General features: G+C 38.3%; 1 long non-coding RNA gene across 1 annotated transcript; it reads right to left on the minus strand.

Annotated features, from left to right (window-relative positions):
• Positions 1–1,038: 1,038 nt before the first annotated feature.
• On the minus strand, positions 1,039–9,653 carry LOC310896663. The gene is made up of 4 exons (XR_014581729.1): positions 8,572–9,653; positions 8,434–8,471; positions 6,926–6,983; positions 1,039–5,930 (listed from the first exon to the last, which is right to left on the minus strand). It is a non-coding gene; the product is annotated as an uncharacterized lncRNA (long non-coding RNA).
• Positions 9,654–17,350: the final 7,697 nt, after the last annotated feature.

Consider the following 17,350-nt stretch of genomic DNA (forward strand, 5'->3'; position numbering starts at 1 on the left):
CCAGGCTATCCTTCCCCTATCTCCTTCCCCAGTCTGGTGCACTGAGAACAGCAGTCAAGGGGCATGGCATTTTTTTTTTTTTTTTCCCCAGATGTTAGATGTGATCAGTACTCTTTTGGTGTTTTCTGCCTCATTTCAAGATGAATATCTCAGCAACTTCAACTCAGATCCCTGAAGGCTCTTTGTGAGAATGCAAATTCAGTAGCATTTCCTCAAGGGAGAATGCATTTTTGGGAAATATAAAATAAACCCACACTCATGCTGTCCTGCAAAGTAAACTTCCCAAGCTGCAGTCAGAACTTTAATTTCAAGCATTGCATTTTTTATCCCCTTTTGACCAAACTGCGTGTGAAGTGTCTGCCATCTCCTTCTCCTCCCCGCCCCCCCCAAAAAAAAAGAAAAAAAGAAAAACATACACAGTAGAACTACTGAAGCCTGTAAGCTATTTATTTTCTATATATTTAAAGTTTAAAAAAGATTCCCTAGAGGAAATTGCAGATGAAGTCTGCAGACGTGTGGCCATATACTGAACTTGGTGAAGCTGTGTTGATGACAGGATCTGATGCAATTGCATGTTTAGCAGGAAAAAAAAAGCCCTCATCCAACCCTGCCCAGGAGAAAGTAAGTACAACAAACTCCCCTCCTGTTTTGTTCTTGCATTTCTGACTGCAGGTTTTATTTTCTCTCCCTCGCTAGCTCTGGTCTAGAAAGCATGAAGCTTGTAATCACACCTTGGTTAACCATTCAGTGAAAATAATCAAATTGTCAATATTATTCTGCACTTGCTTTCTCATGCTGGCATGTCCTAAATGAAGATGAAATTAATAAGACACTGGACATTAAGTGCTGGACACTCATGACAACTTGTCAGATGTGGTCTCATTTGCCTACCTGATTTCCTACAGCAGTTACTCCCAGAAAGACAATAAGGCTGCGACCAGTGCAGGTGTGTTCATGGTCTGTAGGAATTTGGCTAGATGCACCGGTAATCTTGGAGAGCTCCATTCAACTCATCACTGACCGCTGAGGAGTGGAGAAGAAGGTAGTTTTAGAAGTCAGTAATTGCTTTTCTACTCTCTCTTCCCCTTCCCCTGGAGTTATTTATAATAACTAGCAAATAAAACTACTGTAAGCCAAAGGCTCTCTGTGAATTGTTTGATCTGCAGAAGGATCTGCAGTCTGGCTGCTACAGAGAGAGATAAACACTCATATATAGATTTTTGGTTGTGTTGACAGAGTTGATGTCTTTAGAGACACACTCAAATTATGAAAGGGGCTAAGGGGTACAACATTTGTAATGAGTTCTTCCAACAGAGAGGAGGCCAGAGTAGCCTCAATAAGGTTCTGAGTTACTCAGTGCTGATCGTGAGCTCAAGGAGCAACCTTTTTCTTACCATCCCTTCTCTAAATTAGATATATTTACTGAAGCCAAATATATTGTCTCAAGTTCATATCAATGGAAATAAAATCTTAATATGGTGCATGGTACAGAGTCTTTCTCATCACATTATGTGTGTATGTAATAGAATAAATCAATTTGGGGGGAGTTGAATTATTTTACAGAGCCATGCATGTACATGGTCCAGCCAGGCTTGTTGTGGGGATGAATGCGCTGCCTTAAATGCAGCTACATCAACCAGTGCAGAGGTGGCACCTCCTGACTCTGAGTGAGGTGAGGTAGCAGCACCTATGGAATGTTACACTAGCTCAGGTGAGGAGCTTACTTCTGTTAAGTTTCCAAAACTTGTCACTCAGTTTTGTTCCCTCACCAGGAAAAGAGTAATGAAGCAAGATTCAGGCATTTGGTCTTGGCTTTGTTAAGTGGAAATTCTTTGATAATAATCTGTTTCTTGAGAAACTTTCAGCAGAGAAACTACAGCAGACATGAGTGAAAGGCTACAAGTTGGGATATATATTTCTAATTGTTACAGATGAAGTTTAAAGTGTTGTCAGGGAGAATGAAACTTGCTTCCAACAGCAGGCTTACAGGTCATTTAAAATATTTCATAGTTATTTTAGGCCTCAACAACAAAGATATATATATTTTTTTTAGGAGGTAAATTTAGTATATCATTTTTGCAGTAAAATTTGCTCTCTCAAGAATGTTAGGGAAACGACTGCCATTAGTCATCAGACGAAAGGTGTGGAAGCTGCTTATCCAAGGAGAGAAAACTCTCTCACACAGGACAGAGGGAGATCTGGAAAATCATAACAGAGTGACTGTGAAGGAGCTCAAATCTGTTTCCAGCTAGCTAAAAAAGATTTCATCTCCTTATCCATTTATAGATTTGCCTGAGCTTTTCATAATGAATCTCCCAATGGATTCCTTGTTTACGTATCCTTAGTTTAAGAAGCCTGAATTCACGGAGAACCTGTTTCTTAAAAAACCTGTACTTTAACACTGTTTCCATCTTCTTGGAATGTGTCCAGATGTGGAATAAATACTTTGGAAAAGTTGTTAACTACAGCCATTAGAAAGGTCCTCCTGATCCAGGGACTGCTAATGTGCCTTACTGATGCTGCCAATCAGTATCAGGAGCTTTAGAGAGAGATGCAGAAAACACCATGTTTAGCAGGGTTAAGTAGTGAAGATAAGGTATTTTTTACAAGGAACACTTTCTTAATCTAAAATAGGTGTAGATTAAACCCATACAGATAAAGTTATAGCACCTTAGAAGTGTGTTGTTTAACTTTAGCAGTTACAACTCTGTTTATTTTTGTTAACCTTCTAAGCAGCCAAAAAATCTTTCCTGCCTGGTCCAGGCTTGCTACATCTTTCTTCTTTGTGATATTGGATGACATCAGTAAAATGTCTTGCAATATAACTCATTGCCTTCTTTTCAGTGTTGAGCTGGTCATTTTCCCCATTCTTCTTTTGCTGTGAACACCAGGAAGCAAAAGCTTGCTCTTGTGTTTTGTTTAAACTGTAGTGGAATTCTTCTCCTTTAATTCCAGGTAGGATAAAACTTTCTGTGTTGGGGCAGTGTAGGTTTCCAACATATATTCTACCATCACTACTCAGATCAACAGACAGAGCTAGCCCGGAGCTCCATTCTGGAAAGAAGACTTTTCTTTCCTTTCATGAGGAACAAATTTCTGCTCCACTGCCTGTTTTTCTTTAACACACTTATAGCTGTTAAATAACAATGATGTATTAATACAGTGCTTTGGATTTTACAAGCAAAATTAACATTAGTCATATTTTCTTCCTCAAACATAAACAGTCAGGGGTACAAAGAAGAAATGTGTTTAGTTCCAGATCACTGCACAAGTCATTAGCAAAACTAATGAAGATGGCAAGAAACCTGTACCAGTTTATACCAGATGGAGTGATTTAGTACATGCTTTTTATACTTATATTTATTATTATTATTATTGACTACTTGCTGGACCATAGTTCAATGAAAATGGCATGAAGTTGTGAATGCTTTACTAAAATAAGATATTCACTCTACTTTTAGGTAATAAAAAACATGTATTTTGAGCATTGATTTAATAAGTTCTATCTCATCTTTCACATGCAGTAGGAGCATGATGTTTTTTTGATGGAAAGGCAATGTTGACCACAGTCTGTATTTGTATCATGTCACCTAGGAGGTGTAATTGTGGATTGGCAGCACAGTGTACTGGATGCAGTCGAAATATGGCAGTAGACGTGCTCCATGTCTCAAAGAGTTTACAGTCTAGGTGTTGCACAAGAGATGGTAAATGGCTATAAACAGAATGGTGTGAGTTTGTGGAAAGACAAGACAATATTGTGAAGCATGATGGGCAGTCTGGCACTGTGCTGTCATCTACCAAGGTCAGTCAGGAACTTTGCTGGTGCTGTAGTAACTAATGGAAATGTGGGATTGGAAGGTTTTGTGAGTAAGGAGTCTTGGAAACTGTTTCTGACGGGTACTTTAAAAAGCTCCTACCCCCATAGTGTGTTATTTGAGCTTGCTGTAAGGACTGTAGGTTAACAAGGTCTATAGGTATGACATTATCATTTTCCAAGTTTTGCTCCTTTCTAAAACCTAAGAAATTTGCAGAGGCTGTGCTGAGCCATGTGGGTCTCCAAGAAGCTGGAGTTCCTTCCAAGGAGGATACTTACTTTTGGTGTTCTCTCAAGGTCCTTTACTGTTGCTACTTTCACAGAAAATAAATCACTAAGAAGCTGCTACATTTTTCCTTTCGTTAAAGAATCTAATAAAACACATTAATCGTATCCCATCACACTATTTAATCTGTGATTTAAATGATATACTTTGTTTGCAGATGATTCTGCGTTAAAAGCTTAATCATTTTACACATTGTTGATCGAAACCATACTTTATATGAGAAATGTATTTGTATTTTTAAACACAATTTTGAATTCTGATACTTGCATACCAAAAGAACAGTGTTGAGACTAGAAATGAAACAAAATGTTTGACAAAGTCTTCACAAAAGCTTAGTTTATCCATTAAAATCTAAAACTGTAATAAAACTTAAATTAAAAAAAATCACTATTTCTGTTTTTTCTTTTTTTTTTCTTTTTCTTTTTCTTTTTCTTTTTCTTTTTCTTTTTCTTTTTCTTTTTCTTTTTCTTTTCCTTTTTCTTTTTCTTTTTCTTTTTCTTTTTCTTTTTCTTTTTCTTTTTCTTTTTCTTTTTCTTTTTCTTTTTCTTTTTCTTTTTCTTTTTCTTTTTCTTTTTCTTTTTCTTTTTCTTTTTCTTTTTCTTTTTCTTTTTCTTTTTCTTTTTCTTTTTCTTTATTGTTCTACTGCTGAAAATTGGCAGTAGTAATTCACTTCTGTCATTTCTCAGTTTTTAACCTCTTGGGCCTTGTTAATGGATTTTGGTCTAAGCAAAAGAAATCAAAGCAGATGTACATAAAGTTACAACAGGCACTTCAGCTCAGTGATCATACGTCAGTTTTCTGTCAAAAGTGTAAATCATATTTGTTCTCCTTTCCTTTGCTCCTTCTTTTGGCCTTGGTTATTCACAATCTGAGTAACTTGCATTTGTTCTCAGTGCCACTGTTTTGTACAGGATTGCTGATTTTCACCTTGTATCCCAGAGTTAGACTGTTGCCCTGTCTGATAATATATAGGAAAAAAATACCACCAAAAGGCCAGTGAATAAAGCTTTCAAGGGCACAGCAGTTCTCCAAGACTGTAAGTCCCATTTTTGGAAGCATCTCTGTCTCTTTGGAGTTCATTTTGGAGTTGTGACTGCAGTGTAGGTAGTCATACTTGCCCTCGCTGTAGCTGAAGTCAGGCAGAGGCAGCGAGGGTACCAGCAGGGCACACAGAAGAAAGCCCTGGCAGGCAGTAGGGGGTTTACACCCATGTGGAGGCTGGGATACCAGGGATCCTGGGCCACTGACATCCTCCTTCCTCACATGCAAACTGCTCCAGAGGTGTATGGTGGTCAGCAGTCACTGCTCTCCAAGTGCAAAACATTTGCACATTGGTGCCTGCATTGCTACTGAGAACATCCCTTGAAGAAATGTGCGAGCTGGTATTCTAGATTGCAGTAAAAAGTAAAATCAAACACACTCCTCAATTTTAAACATATTCCACAAACTTTCTCCAACCCCTCCTCTTTGACCCTCTGTGCTCAATTTCCTTGAGTGGTACCACTCTTTTGGTCCTGTCATAATACCTGCATGGTGTTTTTCTTTCTCTCTCTTTTTTTTTTTTTTTTTCCCTGTAGTTTCTGCTCACGGGACTCATTATTTCACTGACAAGCCTTTTCCTCTTAAAAATGTAAGCGAAGCTTCTCCATTTCTTGTGAGCGGCATATGGATGCCAGGTCCTGGGGTCAGTGCTGCACAGGTATTGCCTGGCAGGATGGCCCCATGCTGGTCGCTGTGCAGTAGTTGTAGTTCCACCATAAAACCAACTTCAGGCTCAGAGGTGATTAAGAAACGAGAAGGCTTGTTTCTAGATCAGAGTGCCAAATGCTGCTAATGTAAAATGAAAGTAGAAGTGAAAAGAAACAAGCCATGTAAGTATGGGAATATAGTTAATTTATTATGGCAGGTCTATAGCTTGGCTCTAATCCCTCGTTTGGAAATCAAAACCAGACTGCTGGAACCCACCTGCCAGACTCAATCTGTTTCATAATTACCTGTGGGTTTCTATTTTTGTTTACCTTAATAGCACAGTAAATACTGCTTCTGCCTTTGTTTATGACCCATTTAAGTGATGCAAATGTCTTGAAGAAACTCTGTTTTTAATAGCGCTCTAGTGACTACCTTCTTTCACCTCCCAAAATAGAAGCCAATGGATCAGCCCTCCAGCATCAGCTATATTAGAAGGGGAAAGAGTTTTTAGTATGCTGCCAAACCTGATGTTTATAATGATCTTCAAGTTTTATTTGCTGCAAATGATTAGAAAACATGGGATATTTTCTTTTATTTTCATTTCTCTTTTAAGTACAGAGCCCATTTCTGTAAGGAAAGGTCCAACAGTCAGATGAGTTACTGGTAAAACTTGAAATCTAATTATCGTTACCTGTTTCTTGATAAAGGTGTAAGAAGGGACAAAATGCTCTTTCTCATTCCTGGCAGTCCTACACACAGGAGGTGTGTGAGGTAGGATCAAACTCATATATAAAGGAGAAATGCCTTGGTTGGGCCCCCTGTATGTCTGTGCTCAAAAGTTGGAATTACCTCTGTCTCCTCCCATTATTTACTGTGAATTGCAGGCTGATTTTACCACATGGTGGAGAGAGAAATTCATTCCTCTCCTGGGCTCCATCGTGTCTCACTGAACTTAAATGTGGAAGTAGTAACACAGTGGAGATAGAGTGCTTTGCTCAGCAAACATTTGCAGGTGATGCTCATGTCCTCCTGCTCTTTTTTTTAACTTAGGTATCTTTCAGAGTCAACGTGATTTTCAGCATTAGAGAGGATTCCTCTATTGAATCGTTAACTCAGCAGTGACCAAGGGGACTTACCATGTCACACAATTGTCCAAAACAGATGCGTTGTGTCAAACTGGTGAAATGAACCCATCTGTAAGAGAGGAAAGGGGACTTCAGAGAAGTTTGGGCTACAGGTGACTTAAGAAAAATCCAGGTTGCAACAACTAAAAAAAGAAGCATTTGTGTGCAAGGAACATTGTGAAACTTCTCATCATAGCTGCTTTTGTATCTGTGCTGGATGAGGTAATTATGAGCCTAGCCCAAAACACTTTGCATGCTAAAATAGCTCTTTTCCCTTTGGAAAATCTTACTGAAATGCTACCATCTGTAAACAAAGTAAAATAACCCAAATTGCAGCTCTGAGAGACTATTATCTTGGGATTTGGTCACTTCAGGTCACACAAAGATCTGCATTACGTCTTGTTTAAGGTGATGTAACCATCACTATAGTATCCTAGTGCCTTCCAAGTAAAGTAATACTAATAAGCTAATAATAAGGTTTTATAGAGTCTCTACCGCTTCTCTCTTCTGGGTGGTGGTGGCATCAAAACAGACATTTTCATGAGAGAATCAGAAAGTTGGAATGATTTCTTTTGTCTTATTTAATGGTTATATTTTCTGAAGGTGGTCTTGTCATGAGTTTTACTTATCAAAAAACTTAGCAGTTGCCGTTTATGAAACAAGAGGGAGCTGAAGAACTCTTCAAGTTTTATAACAGCTGGATGCTTTGCTGAGTGGCCAAATTAGAGCTGGGTTTCATAGTTTGATTTGGAATACATTACCTTTACAATTTTATATACTTTTAAAAGAGAAACCTGAAAAGGAGTTTGATAATATTTTTACTTTGATAATATACAAAAAGTACTTTGATAATATACAAAAAACAAACAAACAACCAAAAAAAAAAAAAACAAAACACAACCCCACTAGTTTCAGTTCAGTGCCTTACTGATGCATTTTTCTCACAAAGAATCAAAATCACTCTTGGAAACTACACTGTCTATCTCTACACAGAGAAAATAATGGGAATTTCCACCAGTTTTAACTGGAATAAAGGATACTTTAAAGTCAAAGGGAAAATTTTACAGCCTAATATTTTAATGGGTTGTACCAATTCACATTTTATAAAATCTGGTCATCTAGCTCTATGCTTTTAACTTTATAGCTACACTTCTTTAATTTGAACTTAGAAATCAGAAAGGATATAATCAATTTTATTAGCCTTTCAATTTTAAAAGGCTTGTAAAGATTACATTTGAAACTGCAATTGTAAATGATCATTGACTTTTTTCCTTCCATCTAAAACAAATTTTAAAATGCCATCACTAACATTTGAAATTTTACAGAGGAAGGATAGTTGAAAACATATGAAATGTAGCAGTTGTAGACAACTGGTATTCTTTCTTGAAGTCTTATCTGGCAAGCTATCAGAACTGAATGTTATAAAATCATATTTTATTTATGAATCAGTTATGAATTGTGACCTGTATAACTGATCTAGTAAGAGAAAAGAACAATTAAAATACAAGATTGTTACTTACTGCTGGTGGAAATATTGATGTCAATAAAACAGGAAGACCTATAGGGAAATAAACATATATATATATATACATAATCAAAATTCATAAAAAATAAAATCAAATTCCTTCAGTCCTAATTATCTTCACTATGTCTCTTACCTCTGGCAGATTTTGTTAGTGTTGGAAGCTGTAACGATAGAGATTTTCACTTCTTAAGAGGAGTGATAAATCTGAAATCAACAACTGTTAGCATGATTGGTAGGTTGCTGGAAGAAAATGCTTTTTGTGCAGCATTTTGTCCAAGATTCAATCAGGCTTCAAACCAAAGCATTCCAGTCAGACAGTTCTCATGGATTTTCAGTAATGAGCAAGATGGGGTGGGTGGGGAAATATTTACCAGTGTCTCTAAGGCTCTTGAACTTTATGTTCCTTTGCATAGTTGATTTACTAATCTTAATTATTACGGTTAGGATTTTCGTTATATGGCTTCTTTGTCCTTATATAGTCCATGCAATGTGTGGAAGGGCACAGCCTGTGCCAGCAATCTCTGCTCTTCCTACATGTTTACATGTGTCAAGTTACAGATCGATGAAAGATGAACTAACTCTCCCTAAACTATTTATAATGAGGGGCCAGGCTCTGAAAAGGTTTAATCATTCTAACTCCAATGACGTCAGGCCTTAGGAAGTACAGATGCATACAGATACGCAAGCTAGAGAACCAAGATGCTTTAGCCTCCATGGTGTGAAAATTAATGTTGGGTGCGTTTCTGGAAGATACAGCTTGAGTTCGCAACAACAAAGAAAGAGTAAAGAAAATCCATGAATCTTCCTATAAATAACTGTGAATTTATGGCCATTTTCCAGGACTTGATATTGAAATAAACATAATGAAAGAACATTTTAGTAGTTAGCCTTAATTTGAACATACCCATTTTGACACTTGATTTTAGGCTGATATTCTATATGAGAAAACAACAACAACCAAGCAAGAAAACCAACTGAGATTAGACAGTGTGGTTAATTTCAAGATGTCTTTTTGTCAGTGTGGTACTGATTATTCTTCCCTCCTTCTGTTAATAATCAGGGCTCGGTGTCTATCCTAGACCCTTCACTCATTTTCTGGCCAGGTAATATATGATTACATACCCTAAAGTTGCATGGGTCATAGTTTTCTGAAGTGATGGTTGCATGTTTCTGTGATGAAACAGCATAATTTACACAGAAATGTGCAAAACAACTGCAGCTCCTACATTCCAGGAAGAAAAGGCAGCTTGCTAGAAAACAGCATGGAAAAGAACGAAACCTGTCAGCCTTTGCATTTATTATCCTTATTCACAGATCTGCAGCCACAAATTCTACCTCAGTTATTTTCTTGCCATCTAATTCCTCTACTAACATGTTAGGAAATGTGTTGCTACTGAGAACTCTGCAAAAATCATTGCTATTAACCATTAGTTAAAAAAAAATCTGTTGAAAAATTTTCCCATAGACTGAAAATATATGTTGTACAGGTCTGTGGCAATAGAAAGTGTATATTAACTATTTTTTCTTTTCTTTTCTTTGGCAAGTACTGGATGTTCTGTTTAAGTGCCTAAAGTGTCTACAGCTCAGCATTAGAAGAACAGCTGTTTTATAAAGAATTTAACTCACGTTCTTGCATCTTTGACAAGTATTACATTTAAATTATTTGTTTGTAAAAGACTGTACAATATGAATATGCAAATATATAACAGCTTACCTCTTAGGAGAAAGGTCAGCCCAACAGAAAAGGCTCCAGGGGAGAGCCACTGATGTATGGGAAACTGATTTGCATCAACTAAGAGGTTGTTAACTTTGCATATTGATTGTATTAAAGTAATGAACCATGGTGTAAAATGAGAGTAATTCAGTTTAAGATGGGAAAGCTGTTTTAGATTTACACGAGGATTAAACTCCAGTACGCATCTAGCAATCTATGAACACACTGTCATTGCAACAGTCTCCTACTAATTCTCTGTTAAAAGTCTGTGTTTCATGTGTATGAATTCATATTTTAAAATAAAAAATATGCAGTAAATTCATGCATTTTAACTCTGGTATGTGACTGAATGCCTTGGCGAATAAGAACTTAATTACTGTATCTTCTTTATATGTATTCTAGCTGATTATGCTTGGGTCTTGGAGAAATGTTCAACTAACAGGATTTTAGGAAAAATGCACGGACATTTTTGTGAAGACACCTGATGATGATGATGATTTTTATAATTATTTAACAGGAAAAAAAAAACACAACAACAACTGTATATTTTGAAGGCTCGTGCCTTGAGATACAACTCAAAAGCTTATCTGAAAGACAAAGCACCCCTTATGCCTGGGAGAACGGAGAGGGAGGGAGAAGCCAGGACTCCCAAAATTCTGCAGCCTCCCACTGCTCCCGTGAAGCAGAAGACGTGGCAGAACCTGCTGTAAAAACACATAAGGAGAGCTCCAGCACCTTTCACCCAGGAAGCAAGATTAGCCCCACAGTGCCATCCGCCATTGTGAGATAAGCTTTGCTGAGAAAAAGGGGAGCTAAAGGTTGTAGCATGCCTTGCCTCTAGTTTTACACCATATACAAACATTTCATTTAGCTTGCATTTTGGCTGTATAAAATAAACAAATGTGGACTGCAAAAATGTCAGTTAAATAACTTTTAGTGCTTTTAGTGGGCTTCATAGAGAGAAGGACTGGATTTGCATTGATTTACACCAGTTGATGAGCTGGCACAGTGTGTATTCTCTGCAGATTTTATGAGATAGTTAATGAATAATTCAAAATTGCAGTGCTTTATATGCCGATTGTGTCTCGCAGAGGGAATGGCTGCCATCACTATGTTAAGAGAGATATTTCACAGTCTCTTTACTTTGATTGCAAAATTCTGAAATGCTTCTTGGAAGAAATCCAAACAAACCCGAAACACGGCAACTTCTGGTCAGATTCCCACCCAATTCCAGCATTTCAGATCTGAGCATTTTTATGTGTCAAAGCAATTAATGCTCCCTCACCAGCTCTTCAAGATGACATATGTAATGTCATCAACATCAGGCATCCTTCTCCTCCCAGTTACTGCTTTTCTCTTTAACTTTTCCAATGCAGGCAATAGTCCACTTGCTGAACTCTATTTGGGATAGTAAAAGCCTTACCTTGTTTAGATGGCTTGTTCCCCTCTTTTTCCTAGCAGGATGAATGGATAATTTTGGACAAAGCATATCCCTGGCCTTAGACTGACCCCACCAAGGGACCAGCTGTAAGACACTCCACTATTGCCGAGAGCAGATTTTGACACATCGCTGAGGATCCTCGGACTTCTGTCTTCACCCACAGAATTCACGCTCTGGCATAAATAATTTCTAACAGCAATTGTAAAGCAAGTGTAATGATGGTGAGATATGCCAGTTTGACAGATCTGGAAAGCTGCAGCCTGCAAGCTCTGTTCTTCTGTTTCATGAGGACACAAAGCAAGAATTTGATCCCATCCCTATCTGCAACATCTGCATGCACAGATTTCTCCCTGAGCTGGAGAGATCAGCTCTGGAGTTAGCCAGATAGTTTTCAAGCAGGGTAAATATAGCCTTTGGAGGAAGTTTTCCTGTGTAGGGAAGCCAAGGTTGCCTCTTTACAACTGGTTTCCACGGTTCAAACACCAGTTTTCTCTGTTACATAAATTATTTTACTAGAACACTTTAATATTCAGTAATATTTTATTAAACAAATCATGCAGCTGACAGAAGGTTTTGTGCTAAAGAGGTATACAGCTGTAAGGTTGAAGGGACTATCAACGGGTGGTGTTTTCTGAAACTCTCCCTTCTGGATTCTTTGCTCTCTCTGCAAAACTGGGCAGGGATTTAAGATGTGGCCTTGTCAGTTCTGAGAAGGGGGTGAATAAATACTCCCATTTCTTTTATGGAACAATCCTCTTAGTATAGCCTAGAGTAAGAATTGTTTCTTCTGCAAAACACCATGTTTGTCTCATCATGAATTTGTGATCCACAGTAATTCTGAGATCTTTCTTGCTGAACTGTTGCCCAGCCACAAATATTTTCCACTTCATATCTGTGCATTTCAATTCTTCTGAGCTGGAATTTATCTCACCTAACAAAAACCACTCAAAAGCTAATCATTTTGTCTATACAGTTCCCTGCGCTTCATCTATTTGCAATGCAGAGACACAGGCATCCCTAGAGAGCAATTCACCCTGGCTGTCCGAGCTGCCTGGATTCCACATGAACTATTGCAACTTGTCTTTGAAGAATTTTGTCTTGTTGATTTTGGAGTATTTCTTCACTCTCTCAAGATCACATTGAATTCTGAGCTTGTAGCCCAAGCACTTGTCAACCTTTTCACCTTGGTGTCATTCATGTATGATATAGTGTTTATAGTACCCGTCTTTAAGTAGTTCCCTACAAGTTATTGATAAGTTTGCTTAGTATAGGGTTTCCAAGTAGATGTATAAGACCTTATGGGTGTTTTACCTACACTCTACTTCCCTAGTTTGTTTATAAGAAGTAGTGTCTGTATCAGGTCATCTTGCAGGGACTATTTCTACAATCCCCTATATACAGGAGGTTGGCAATCATGTCAGAAGAGGAAATTTGGTGAGCTTAATATGATTTCTTTTTCAAACACCTACAGAATTATCTTTTTAATATCCCAATTGCTTTCTCTGTGCATTTTTTTTTGGGGGGGGGAGGACAGGGGCAATGAAAACTCTGCTCCCTGGTCCTGTAACTCTGACTTTTAAACTATGGAAGGACTGACTTTTCTGAGATTCATGCAGCCATCCATGAATCCTCAGACATAATCACCACTGTTTCTTAGGTTGCTTTATCTAAGTTCTTAGGAAAGAACTCGATAACTTGATAATATGCAACTTACTTTCTAACCTCTCATTTTTTTCTGAGTGTTAGTTAAGATCTGATTAATTATGTGATTAATGTTGAAATAATTAAAAGTTCTTGCAAACAGTATAACAACTAACACTTGGACTTCCTCAGTGGGGTTTTCTTCCTGGTAAGGAGTGGATCTGTGGATCTCTGCCTTCTTCTGATTTCTAACGTGTAGCTAGCTTTTGTTCATTTCCTTTATATTCATACCACAGCTTTCTGATTTTATCTGTGTGCTTTTTGTTCCCATCCTTACTTTCTTGCTCTGGATCTCAGCTTTAACATGATTTCTTTTTGACTTTTGGGCCTTTTAGAAGTTCCTGATGGAGCCATATCAACCTTTTAGTGTGCTTCTGAACTCTCCACCCTCATTCAAAAATACTCAATGTCTTTTCTTTGCTTTCCAGTTCCTTTTTCCCCAAAGATCTCCCAGTTCCTTGAGATTTGTGTAACCCCACTGGGTTGTTTAAAGAAAACTCGATGATTCCTGATCTGATCTTTCTCAGTCATAACCTAAAATAACCTCTCATTATCTATCACATTTTGCTTTCTGAAGTAACCAATTGTTCTCCAAATATGGTGCAAATCTACCAAATTATCCCCATCCCAGCTGATAGTTAGTCAGATTACTCATCTCCAGAAGATCCTGCTCTTTGGGTTCTTCAGATGTTTGCCATCAGAAATTATCATTTACTACTTCCTTCTTACTAGACATTTTATAGCATGTTGCAGTGTTGACAGTCCCCTTTTCTGTTCTTCATTTCACCAAACATAGGAGACATTCAGATCTGTTTCTTTCCTTCTTGTGATTTTCAGAGCAAATATGTCTTTGTTCTTTGTGTACAACTGAATCTCCTCCATTCTCTCCCGTTCTCTTTTTTTCCCCAGATTTTCTGCACCAGTATTCAAATCTTGCAGTTATCTTACTCTTTCTTGTGATGCAACTTTGCAATAACATTTTCCGTTAGAAAGCCTCAAGGTGTCACTTTCAATTCTATTCTTCTCAAAGAACATCTTGCAAACATAAAACACTTCTAGGACCAACATTTAATTTCTTTGGGAGCTACTCAGTTCACTCTATTTGAAACACGGAGATGTCATTTTACCCAGGTGGAAAACAATGTATGACTCTCTTTTTATGAAGCATAATGTTTGTCACCTACATTTTGCTTCTTCTTCATTTTTTCCCTCCTCTGTCCCACTACATATAATGTGTACTCAGTGCTAGTAGGTTTTTTACATTACTTTAGAGCTGGCTGCTTGGTGCCTACAACACAAATTGGGATACTATACCAAGTTTAGAATTTAATGTAGAATTTTGTAAAGAGTACAGAAACTCAAGGCTATTTCATTATCATAGAATCACAGAATCATAGAATGGCTCAGGTTGGAAGGGAACTTAAAGATCATCTAAATCCCCCCCTCCCCCATAGACAGGGATGCCACCCACTAGATCAGGTTGGCCAAGGCCCCACCTAGCCTGGCCTAGAACGCCTCCAGGGATGGGGCATCCACAGCTTCTCTGGGCAACCTGTGCCAGTGCCTCACCATCCTTACAGTGAAGAATTTCCTCCTAACACCTAATCTCCCCTCTTTTAGTTTAAGGCAATTCCCCCTTGTCCTACCATTTTCTACCCGAGTAAAGGGTCCTTCTCCATCTTTTTTTATGAGACTTTGTTAAGTATTGAAAGGTTGCAATGATGTCTGTCCAGATCCTTCTCTTCTCCAGGCTGAACAGCCCCAGCTTTCTCAGCCTTCCTTCATAGGAGAGGTGCTCCAGACCTCTGATCATCTTCGTGGCCCTCCTCTGGACTCATTTTAACAGATTCACATTCTTCTTGTGCTGGGGGCCCCAGACCTGGACACAGTGCTCCAAGTGGGGCCTCACAGGGGCAGAGCAGAGGGGGACAGTCACCTCCCTCCACCTGCTGGGCACTCCTCTTTTGATGCAGCCCAGGATGCAGTTGGCCTTCTGGGCTGCAAGCACGCACTGCTGGCTCATGTTGAGACTTTTGTCCACCATTATAAAACTGGCTTTTCTGTTTTCATTTCAGTGACATTAGGGGATGTCCCACTGCTAATTTTTCTTCCATAATTTTTATTCTGGATTGTATCCTCATGTCCACTGAAGTATTATTACATAATATAAACTCTTCACATGATACACTATATATATATATGTATATTAAAACAAACAAAAAAATGAAACAAGCCTTACAATGGAATACTGTATCCTCTGTAAAGCCTTTTTCTCCTGTTGCTAGGGGTAGAGGATGCGCAATGCAGAACAGTTGTAAAATAAGTTAGTTTCACATACGCATTTCTGCAGAAATAAATCAGTCACTAGAGAATCATTCTCTTGGAAACCAAACAGTGCGGGTGAGTAAAGAGTTTTGGGAGTAGGGATAATCAGCCATGGCTACATCTGCACAGCAAGGACCAACAATAGACTATCCCAGAGCATTGCATAATACAACAAAAGCCTCCCCCTTAACCTTGAATCTGTCTTTGTTTGAGCGAAGTCCATATTTAGTTCATTGTTCCCAAACACACAAGTGTTAGTTTATGAGAAAAAAAAGGTCAAGCTGAGTCCAGCTGACCCTTTCTTGTTTCTCCTCACACTCAACTCACTCATTTTTTTTTTATTTTTTTATTTTTTAATTCAGCACTGTTACAAACAACTCAAATGTGAGAGAGATCTGGACATAAGCAGATAAAGGATGCAGCATGAACTTTGCTGCCATTTAATCTTCCATTGTGCTTCCCATGAGACCAGACTCCAGCTACAATGTCATAATTAGATAAACAATTATGAAATCCCCCCTGCCTGTGCTGGAATACTCCCTCTCTCCTCTAGGCTACTCCTGTGAATATTGGTCAGACACCACTGAATATCCACAAGAAGGTTTGCCAGCATTTCTGACATTGGAACTCAGATTTTATTTTCTGCTGCATTAAACACTTTGTTCACAGGTCATTTATGACTCTCTTGTCCTACTCTTTTCTCTGTCTTTGTGCCTTTTTCCAGAGATGCAAAGGGAATGGAGGGTGGGAGCTTCTTGAAGTAGTGCACCCCTCTGCCAGCTGCTGTGGTTGATGTTGCTCATTCCTGGCTCTTCTGTGTTGACAGAATGTTTCCATAGGGCTGAAGGAGGCCCATGTTGTCCTGTGCTCTGGTCATGTCAAGTTAGGTAGACCATTAAATAGTCCACTGTTCCTCCTGATGCAGAGCAGATGTTGGGGCTGCTTTATTTCTTGCCTGATCAAACTATTTTTTGGAGGACCAGAGGTGTAACCTCAAGTTACATCCTCGTTTCACATTTTGTGCTGGACCCAGAGATCTTGTCCTACCTCTCAAAAGGTATTTCTCTATTTCTGCCATAGGGCAGCAACATTGTAGCATGCTGAGCATCTTTGACCTCTACTAAAACCAACTGAGGCCAGTCTGTTAGTGAGAAATATCATGGAAGAAAATGAAAGCTTATTTTTTTTCATGTAATAATTTATTATGGCTATTGCCACCACGGTAAAAGAGAAGACAACATCCATTGGGATTTTCTTTGTATATAAAGTGAATTAACAAGAAGCACATTTATGGACCAGTAGTGAATACAGTGATGAAATACAAGGGAAAAGTATCAAGCTCTGGAGGTTCAGTTTGTATCAGTTCTTAGCACCAAGGATGGCTTTGAGCTCCAATGGATGCCATATCCCATATGTGCGTATCAAGCAGTATATATGCATACAAGGTATTTGTTCATATATAGGATATGGCATCCATTGGATGGATCACACATTTGTGCCTTCATATTTAAATACTCTTTCCTGATTTAAGAAGAATGCTTTGTCTGTGGTACCACAATGGAGCACTCTGGGGCATTAAAACACAAAGAACAAAGAAGATCTCTGAAAACCATGATTTCTTGGATGTTTTTGCCATGCCTTGTAAAGAAAGTAACACTTGCTTAATTTTCCTTCTAGAAAAAAATATAAATCTTCTTTCAAATAATTCAAAGAGCCACAAAAGTGTTGAAA

This window comes from Anser anser (genome assembly GCF_964211835.1).
Source record: "Anser anser genome assembly, chromosome: 3".
Classification (NCBI taxonomy): domain Eukaryota; kingdom Metazoa; phylum Chordata; class Aves; order Anseriformes; family Anatidae; genus Anser; species Anser anser.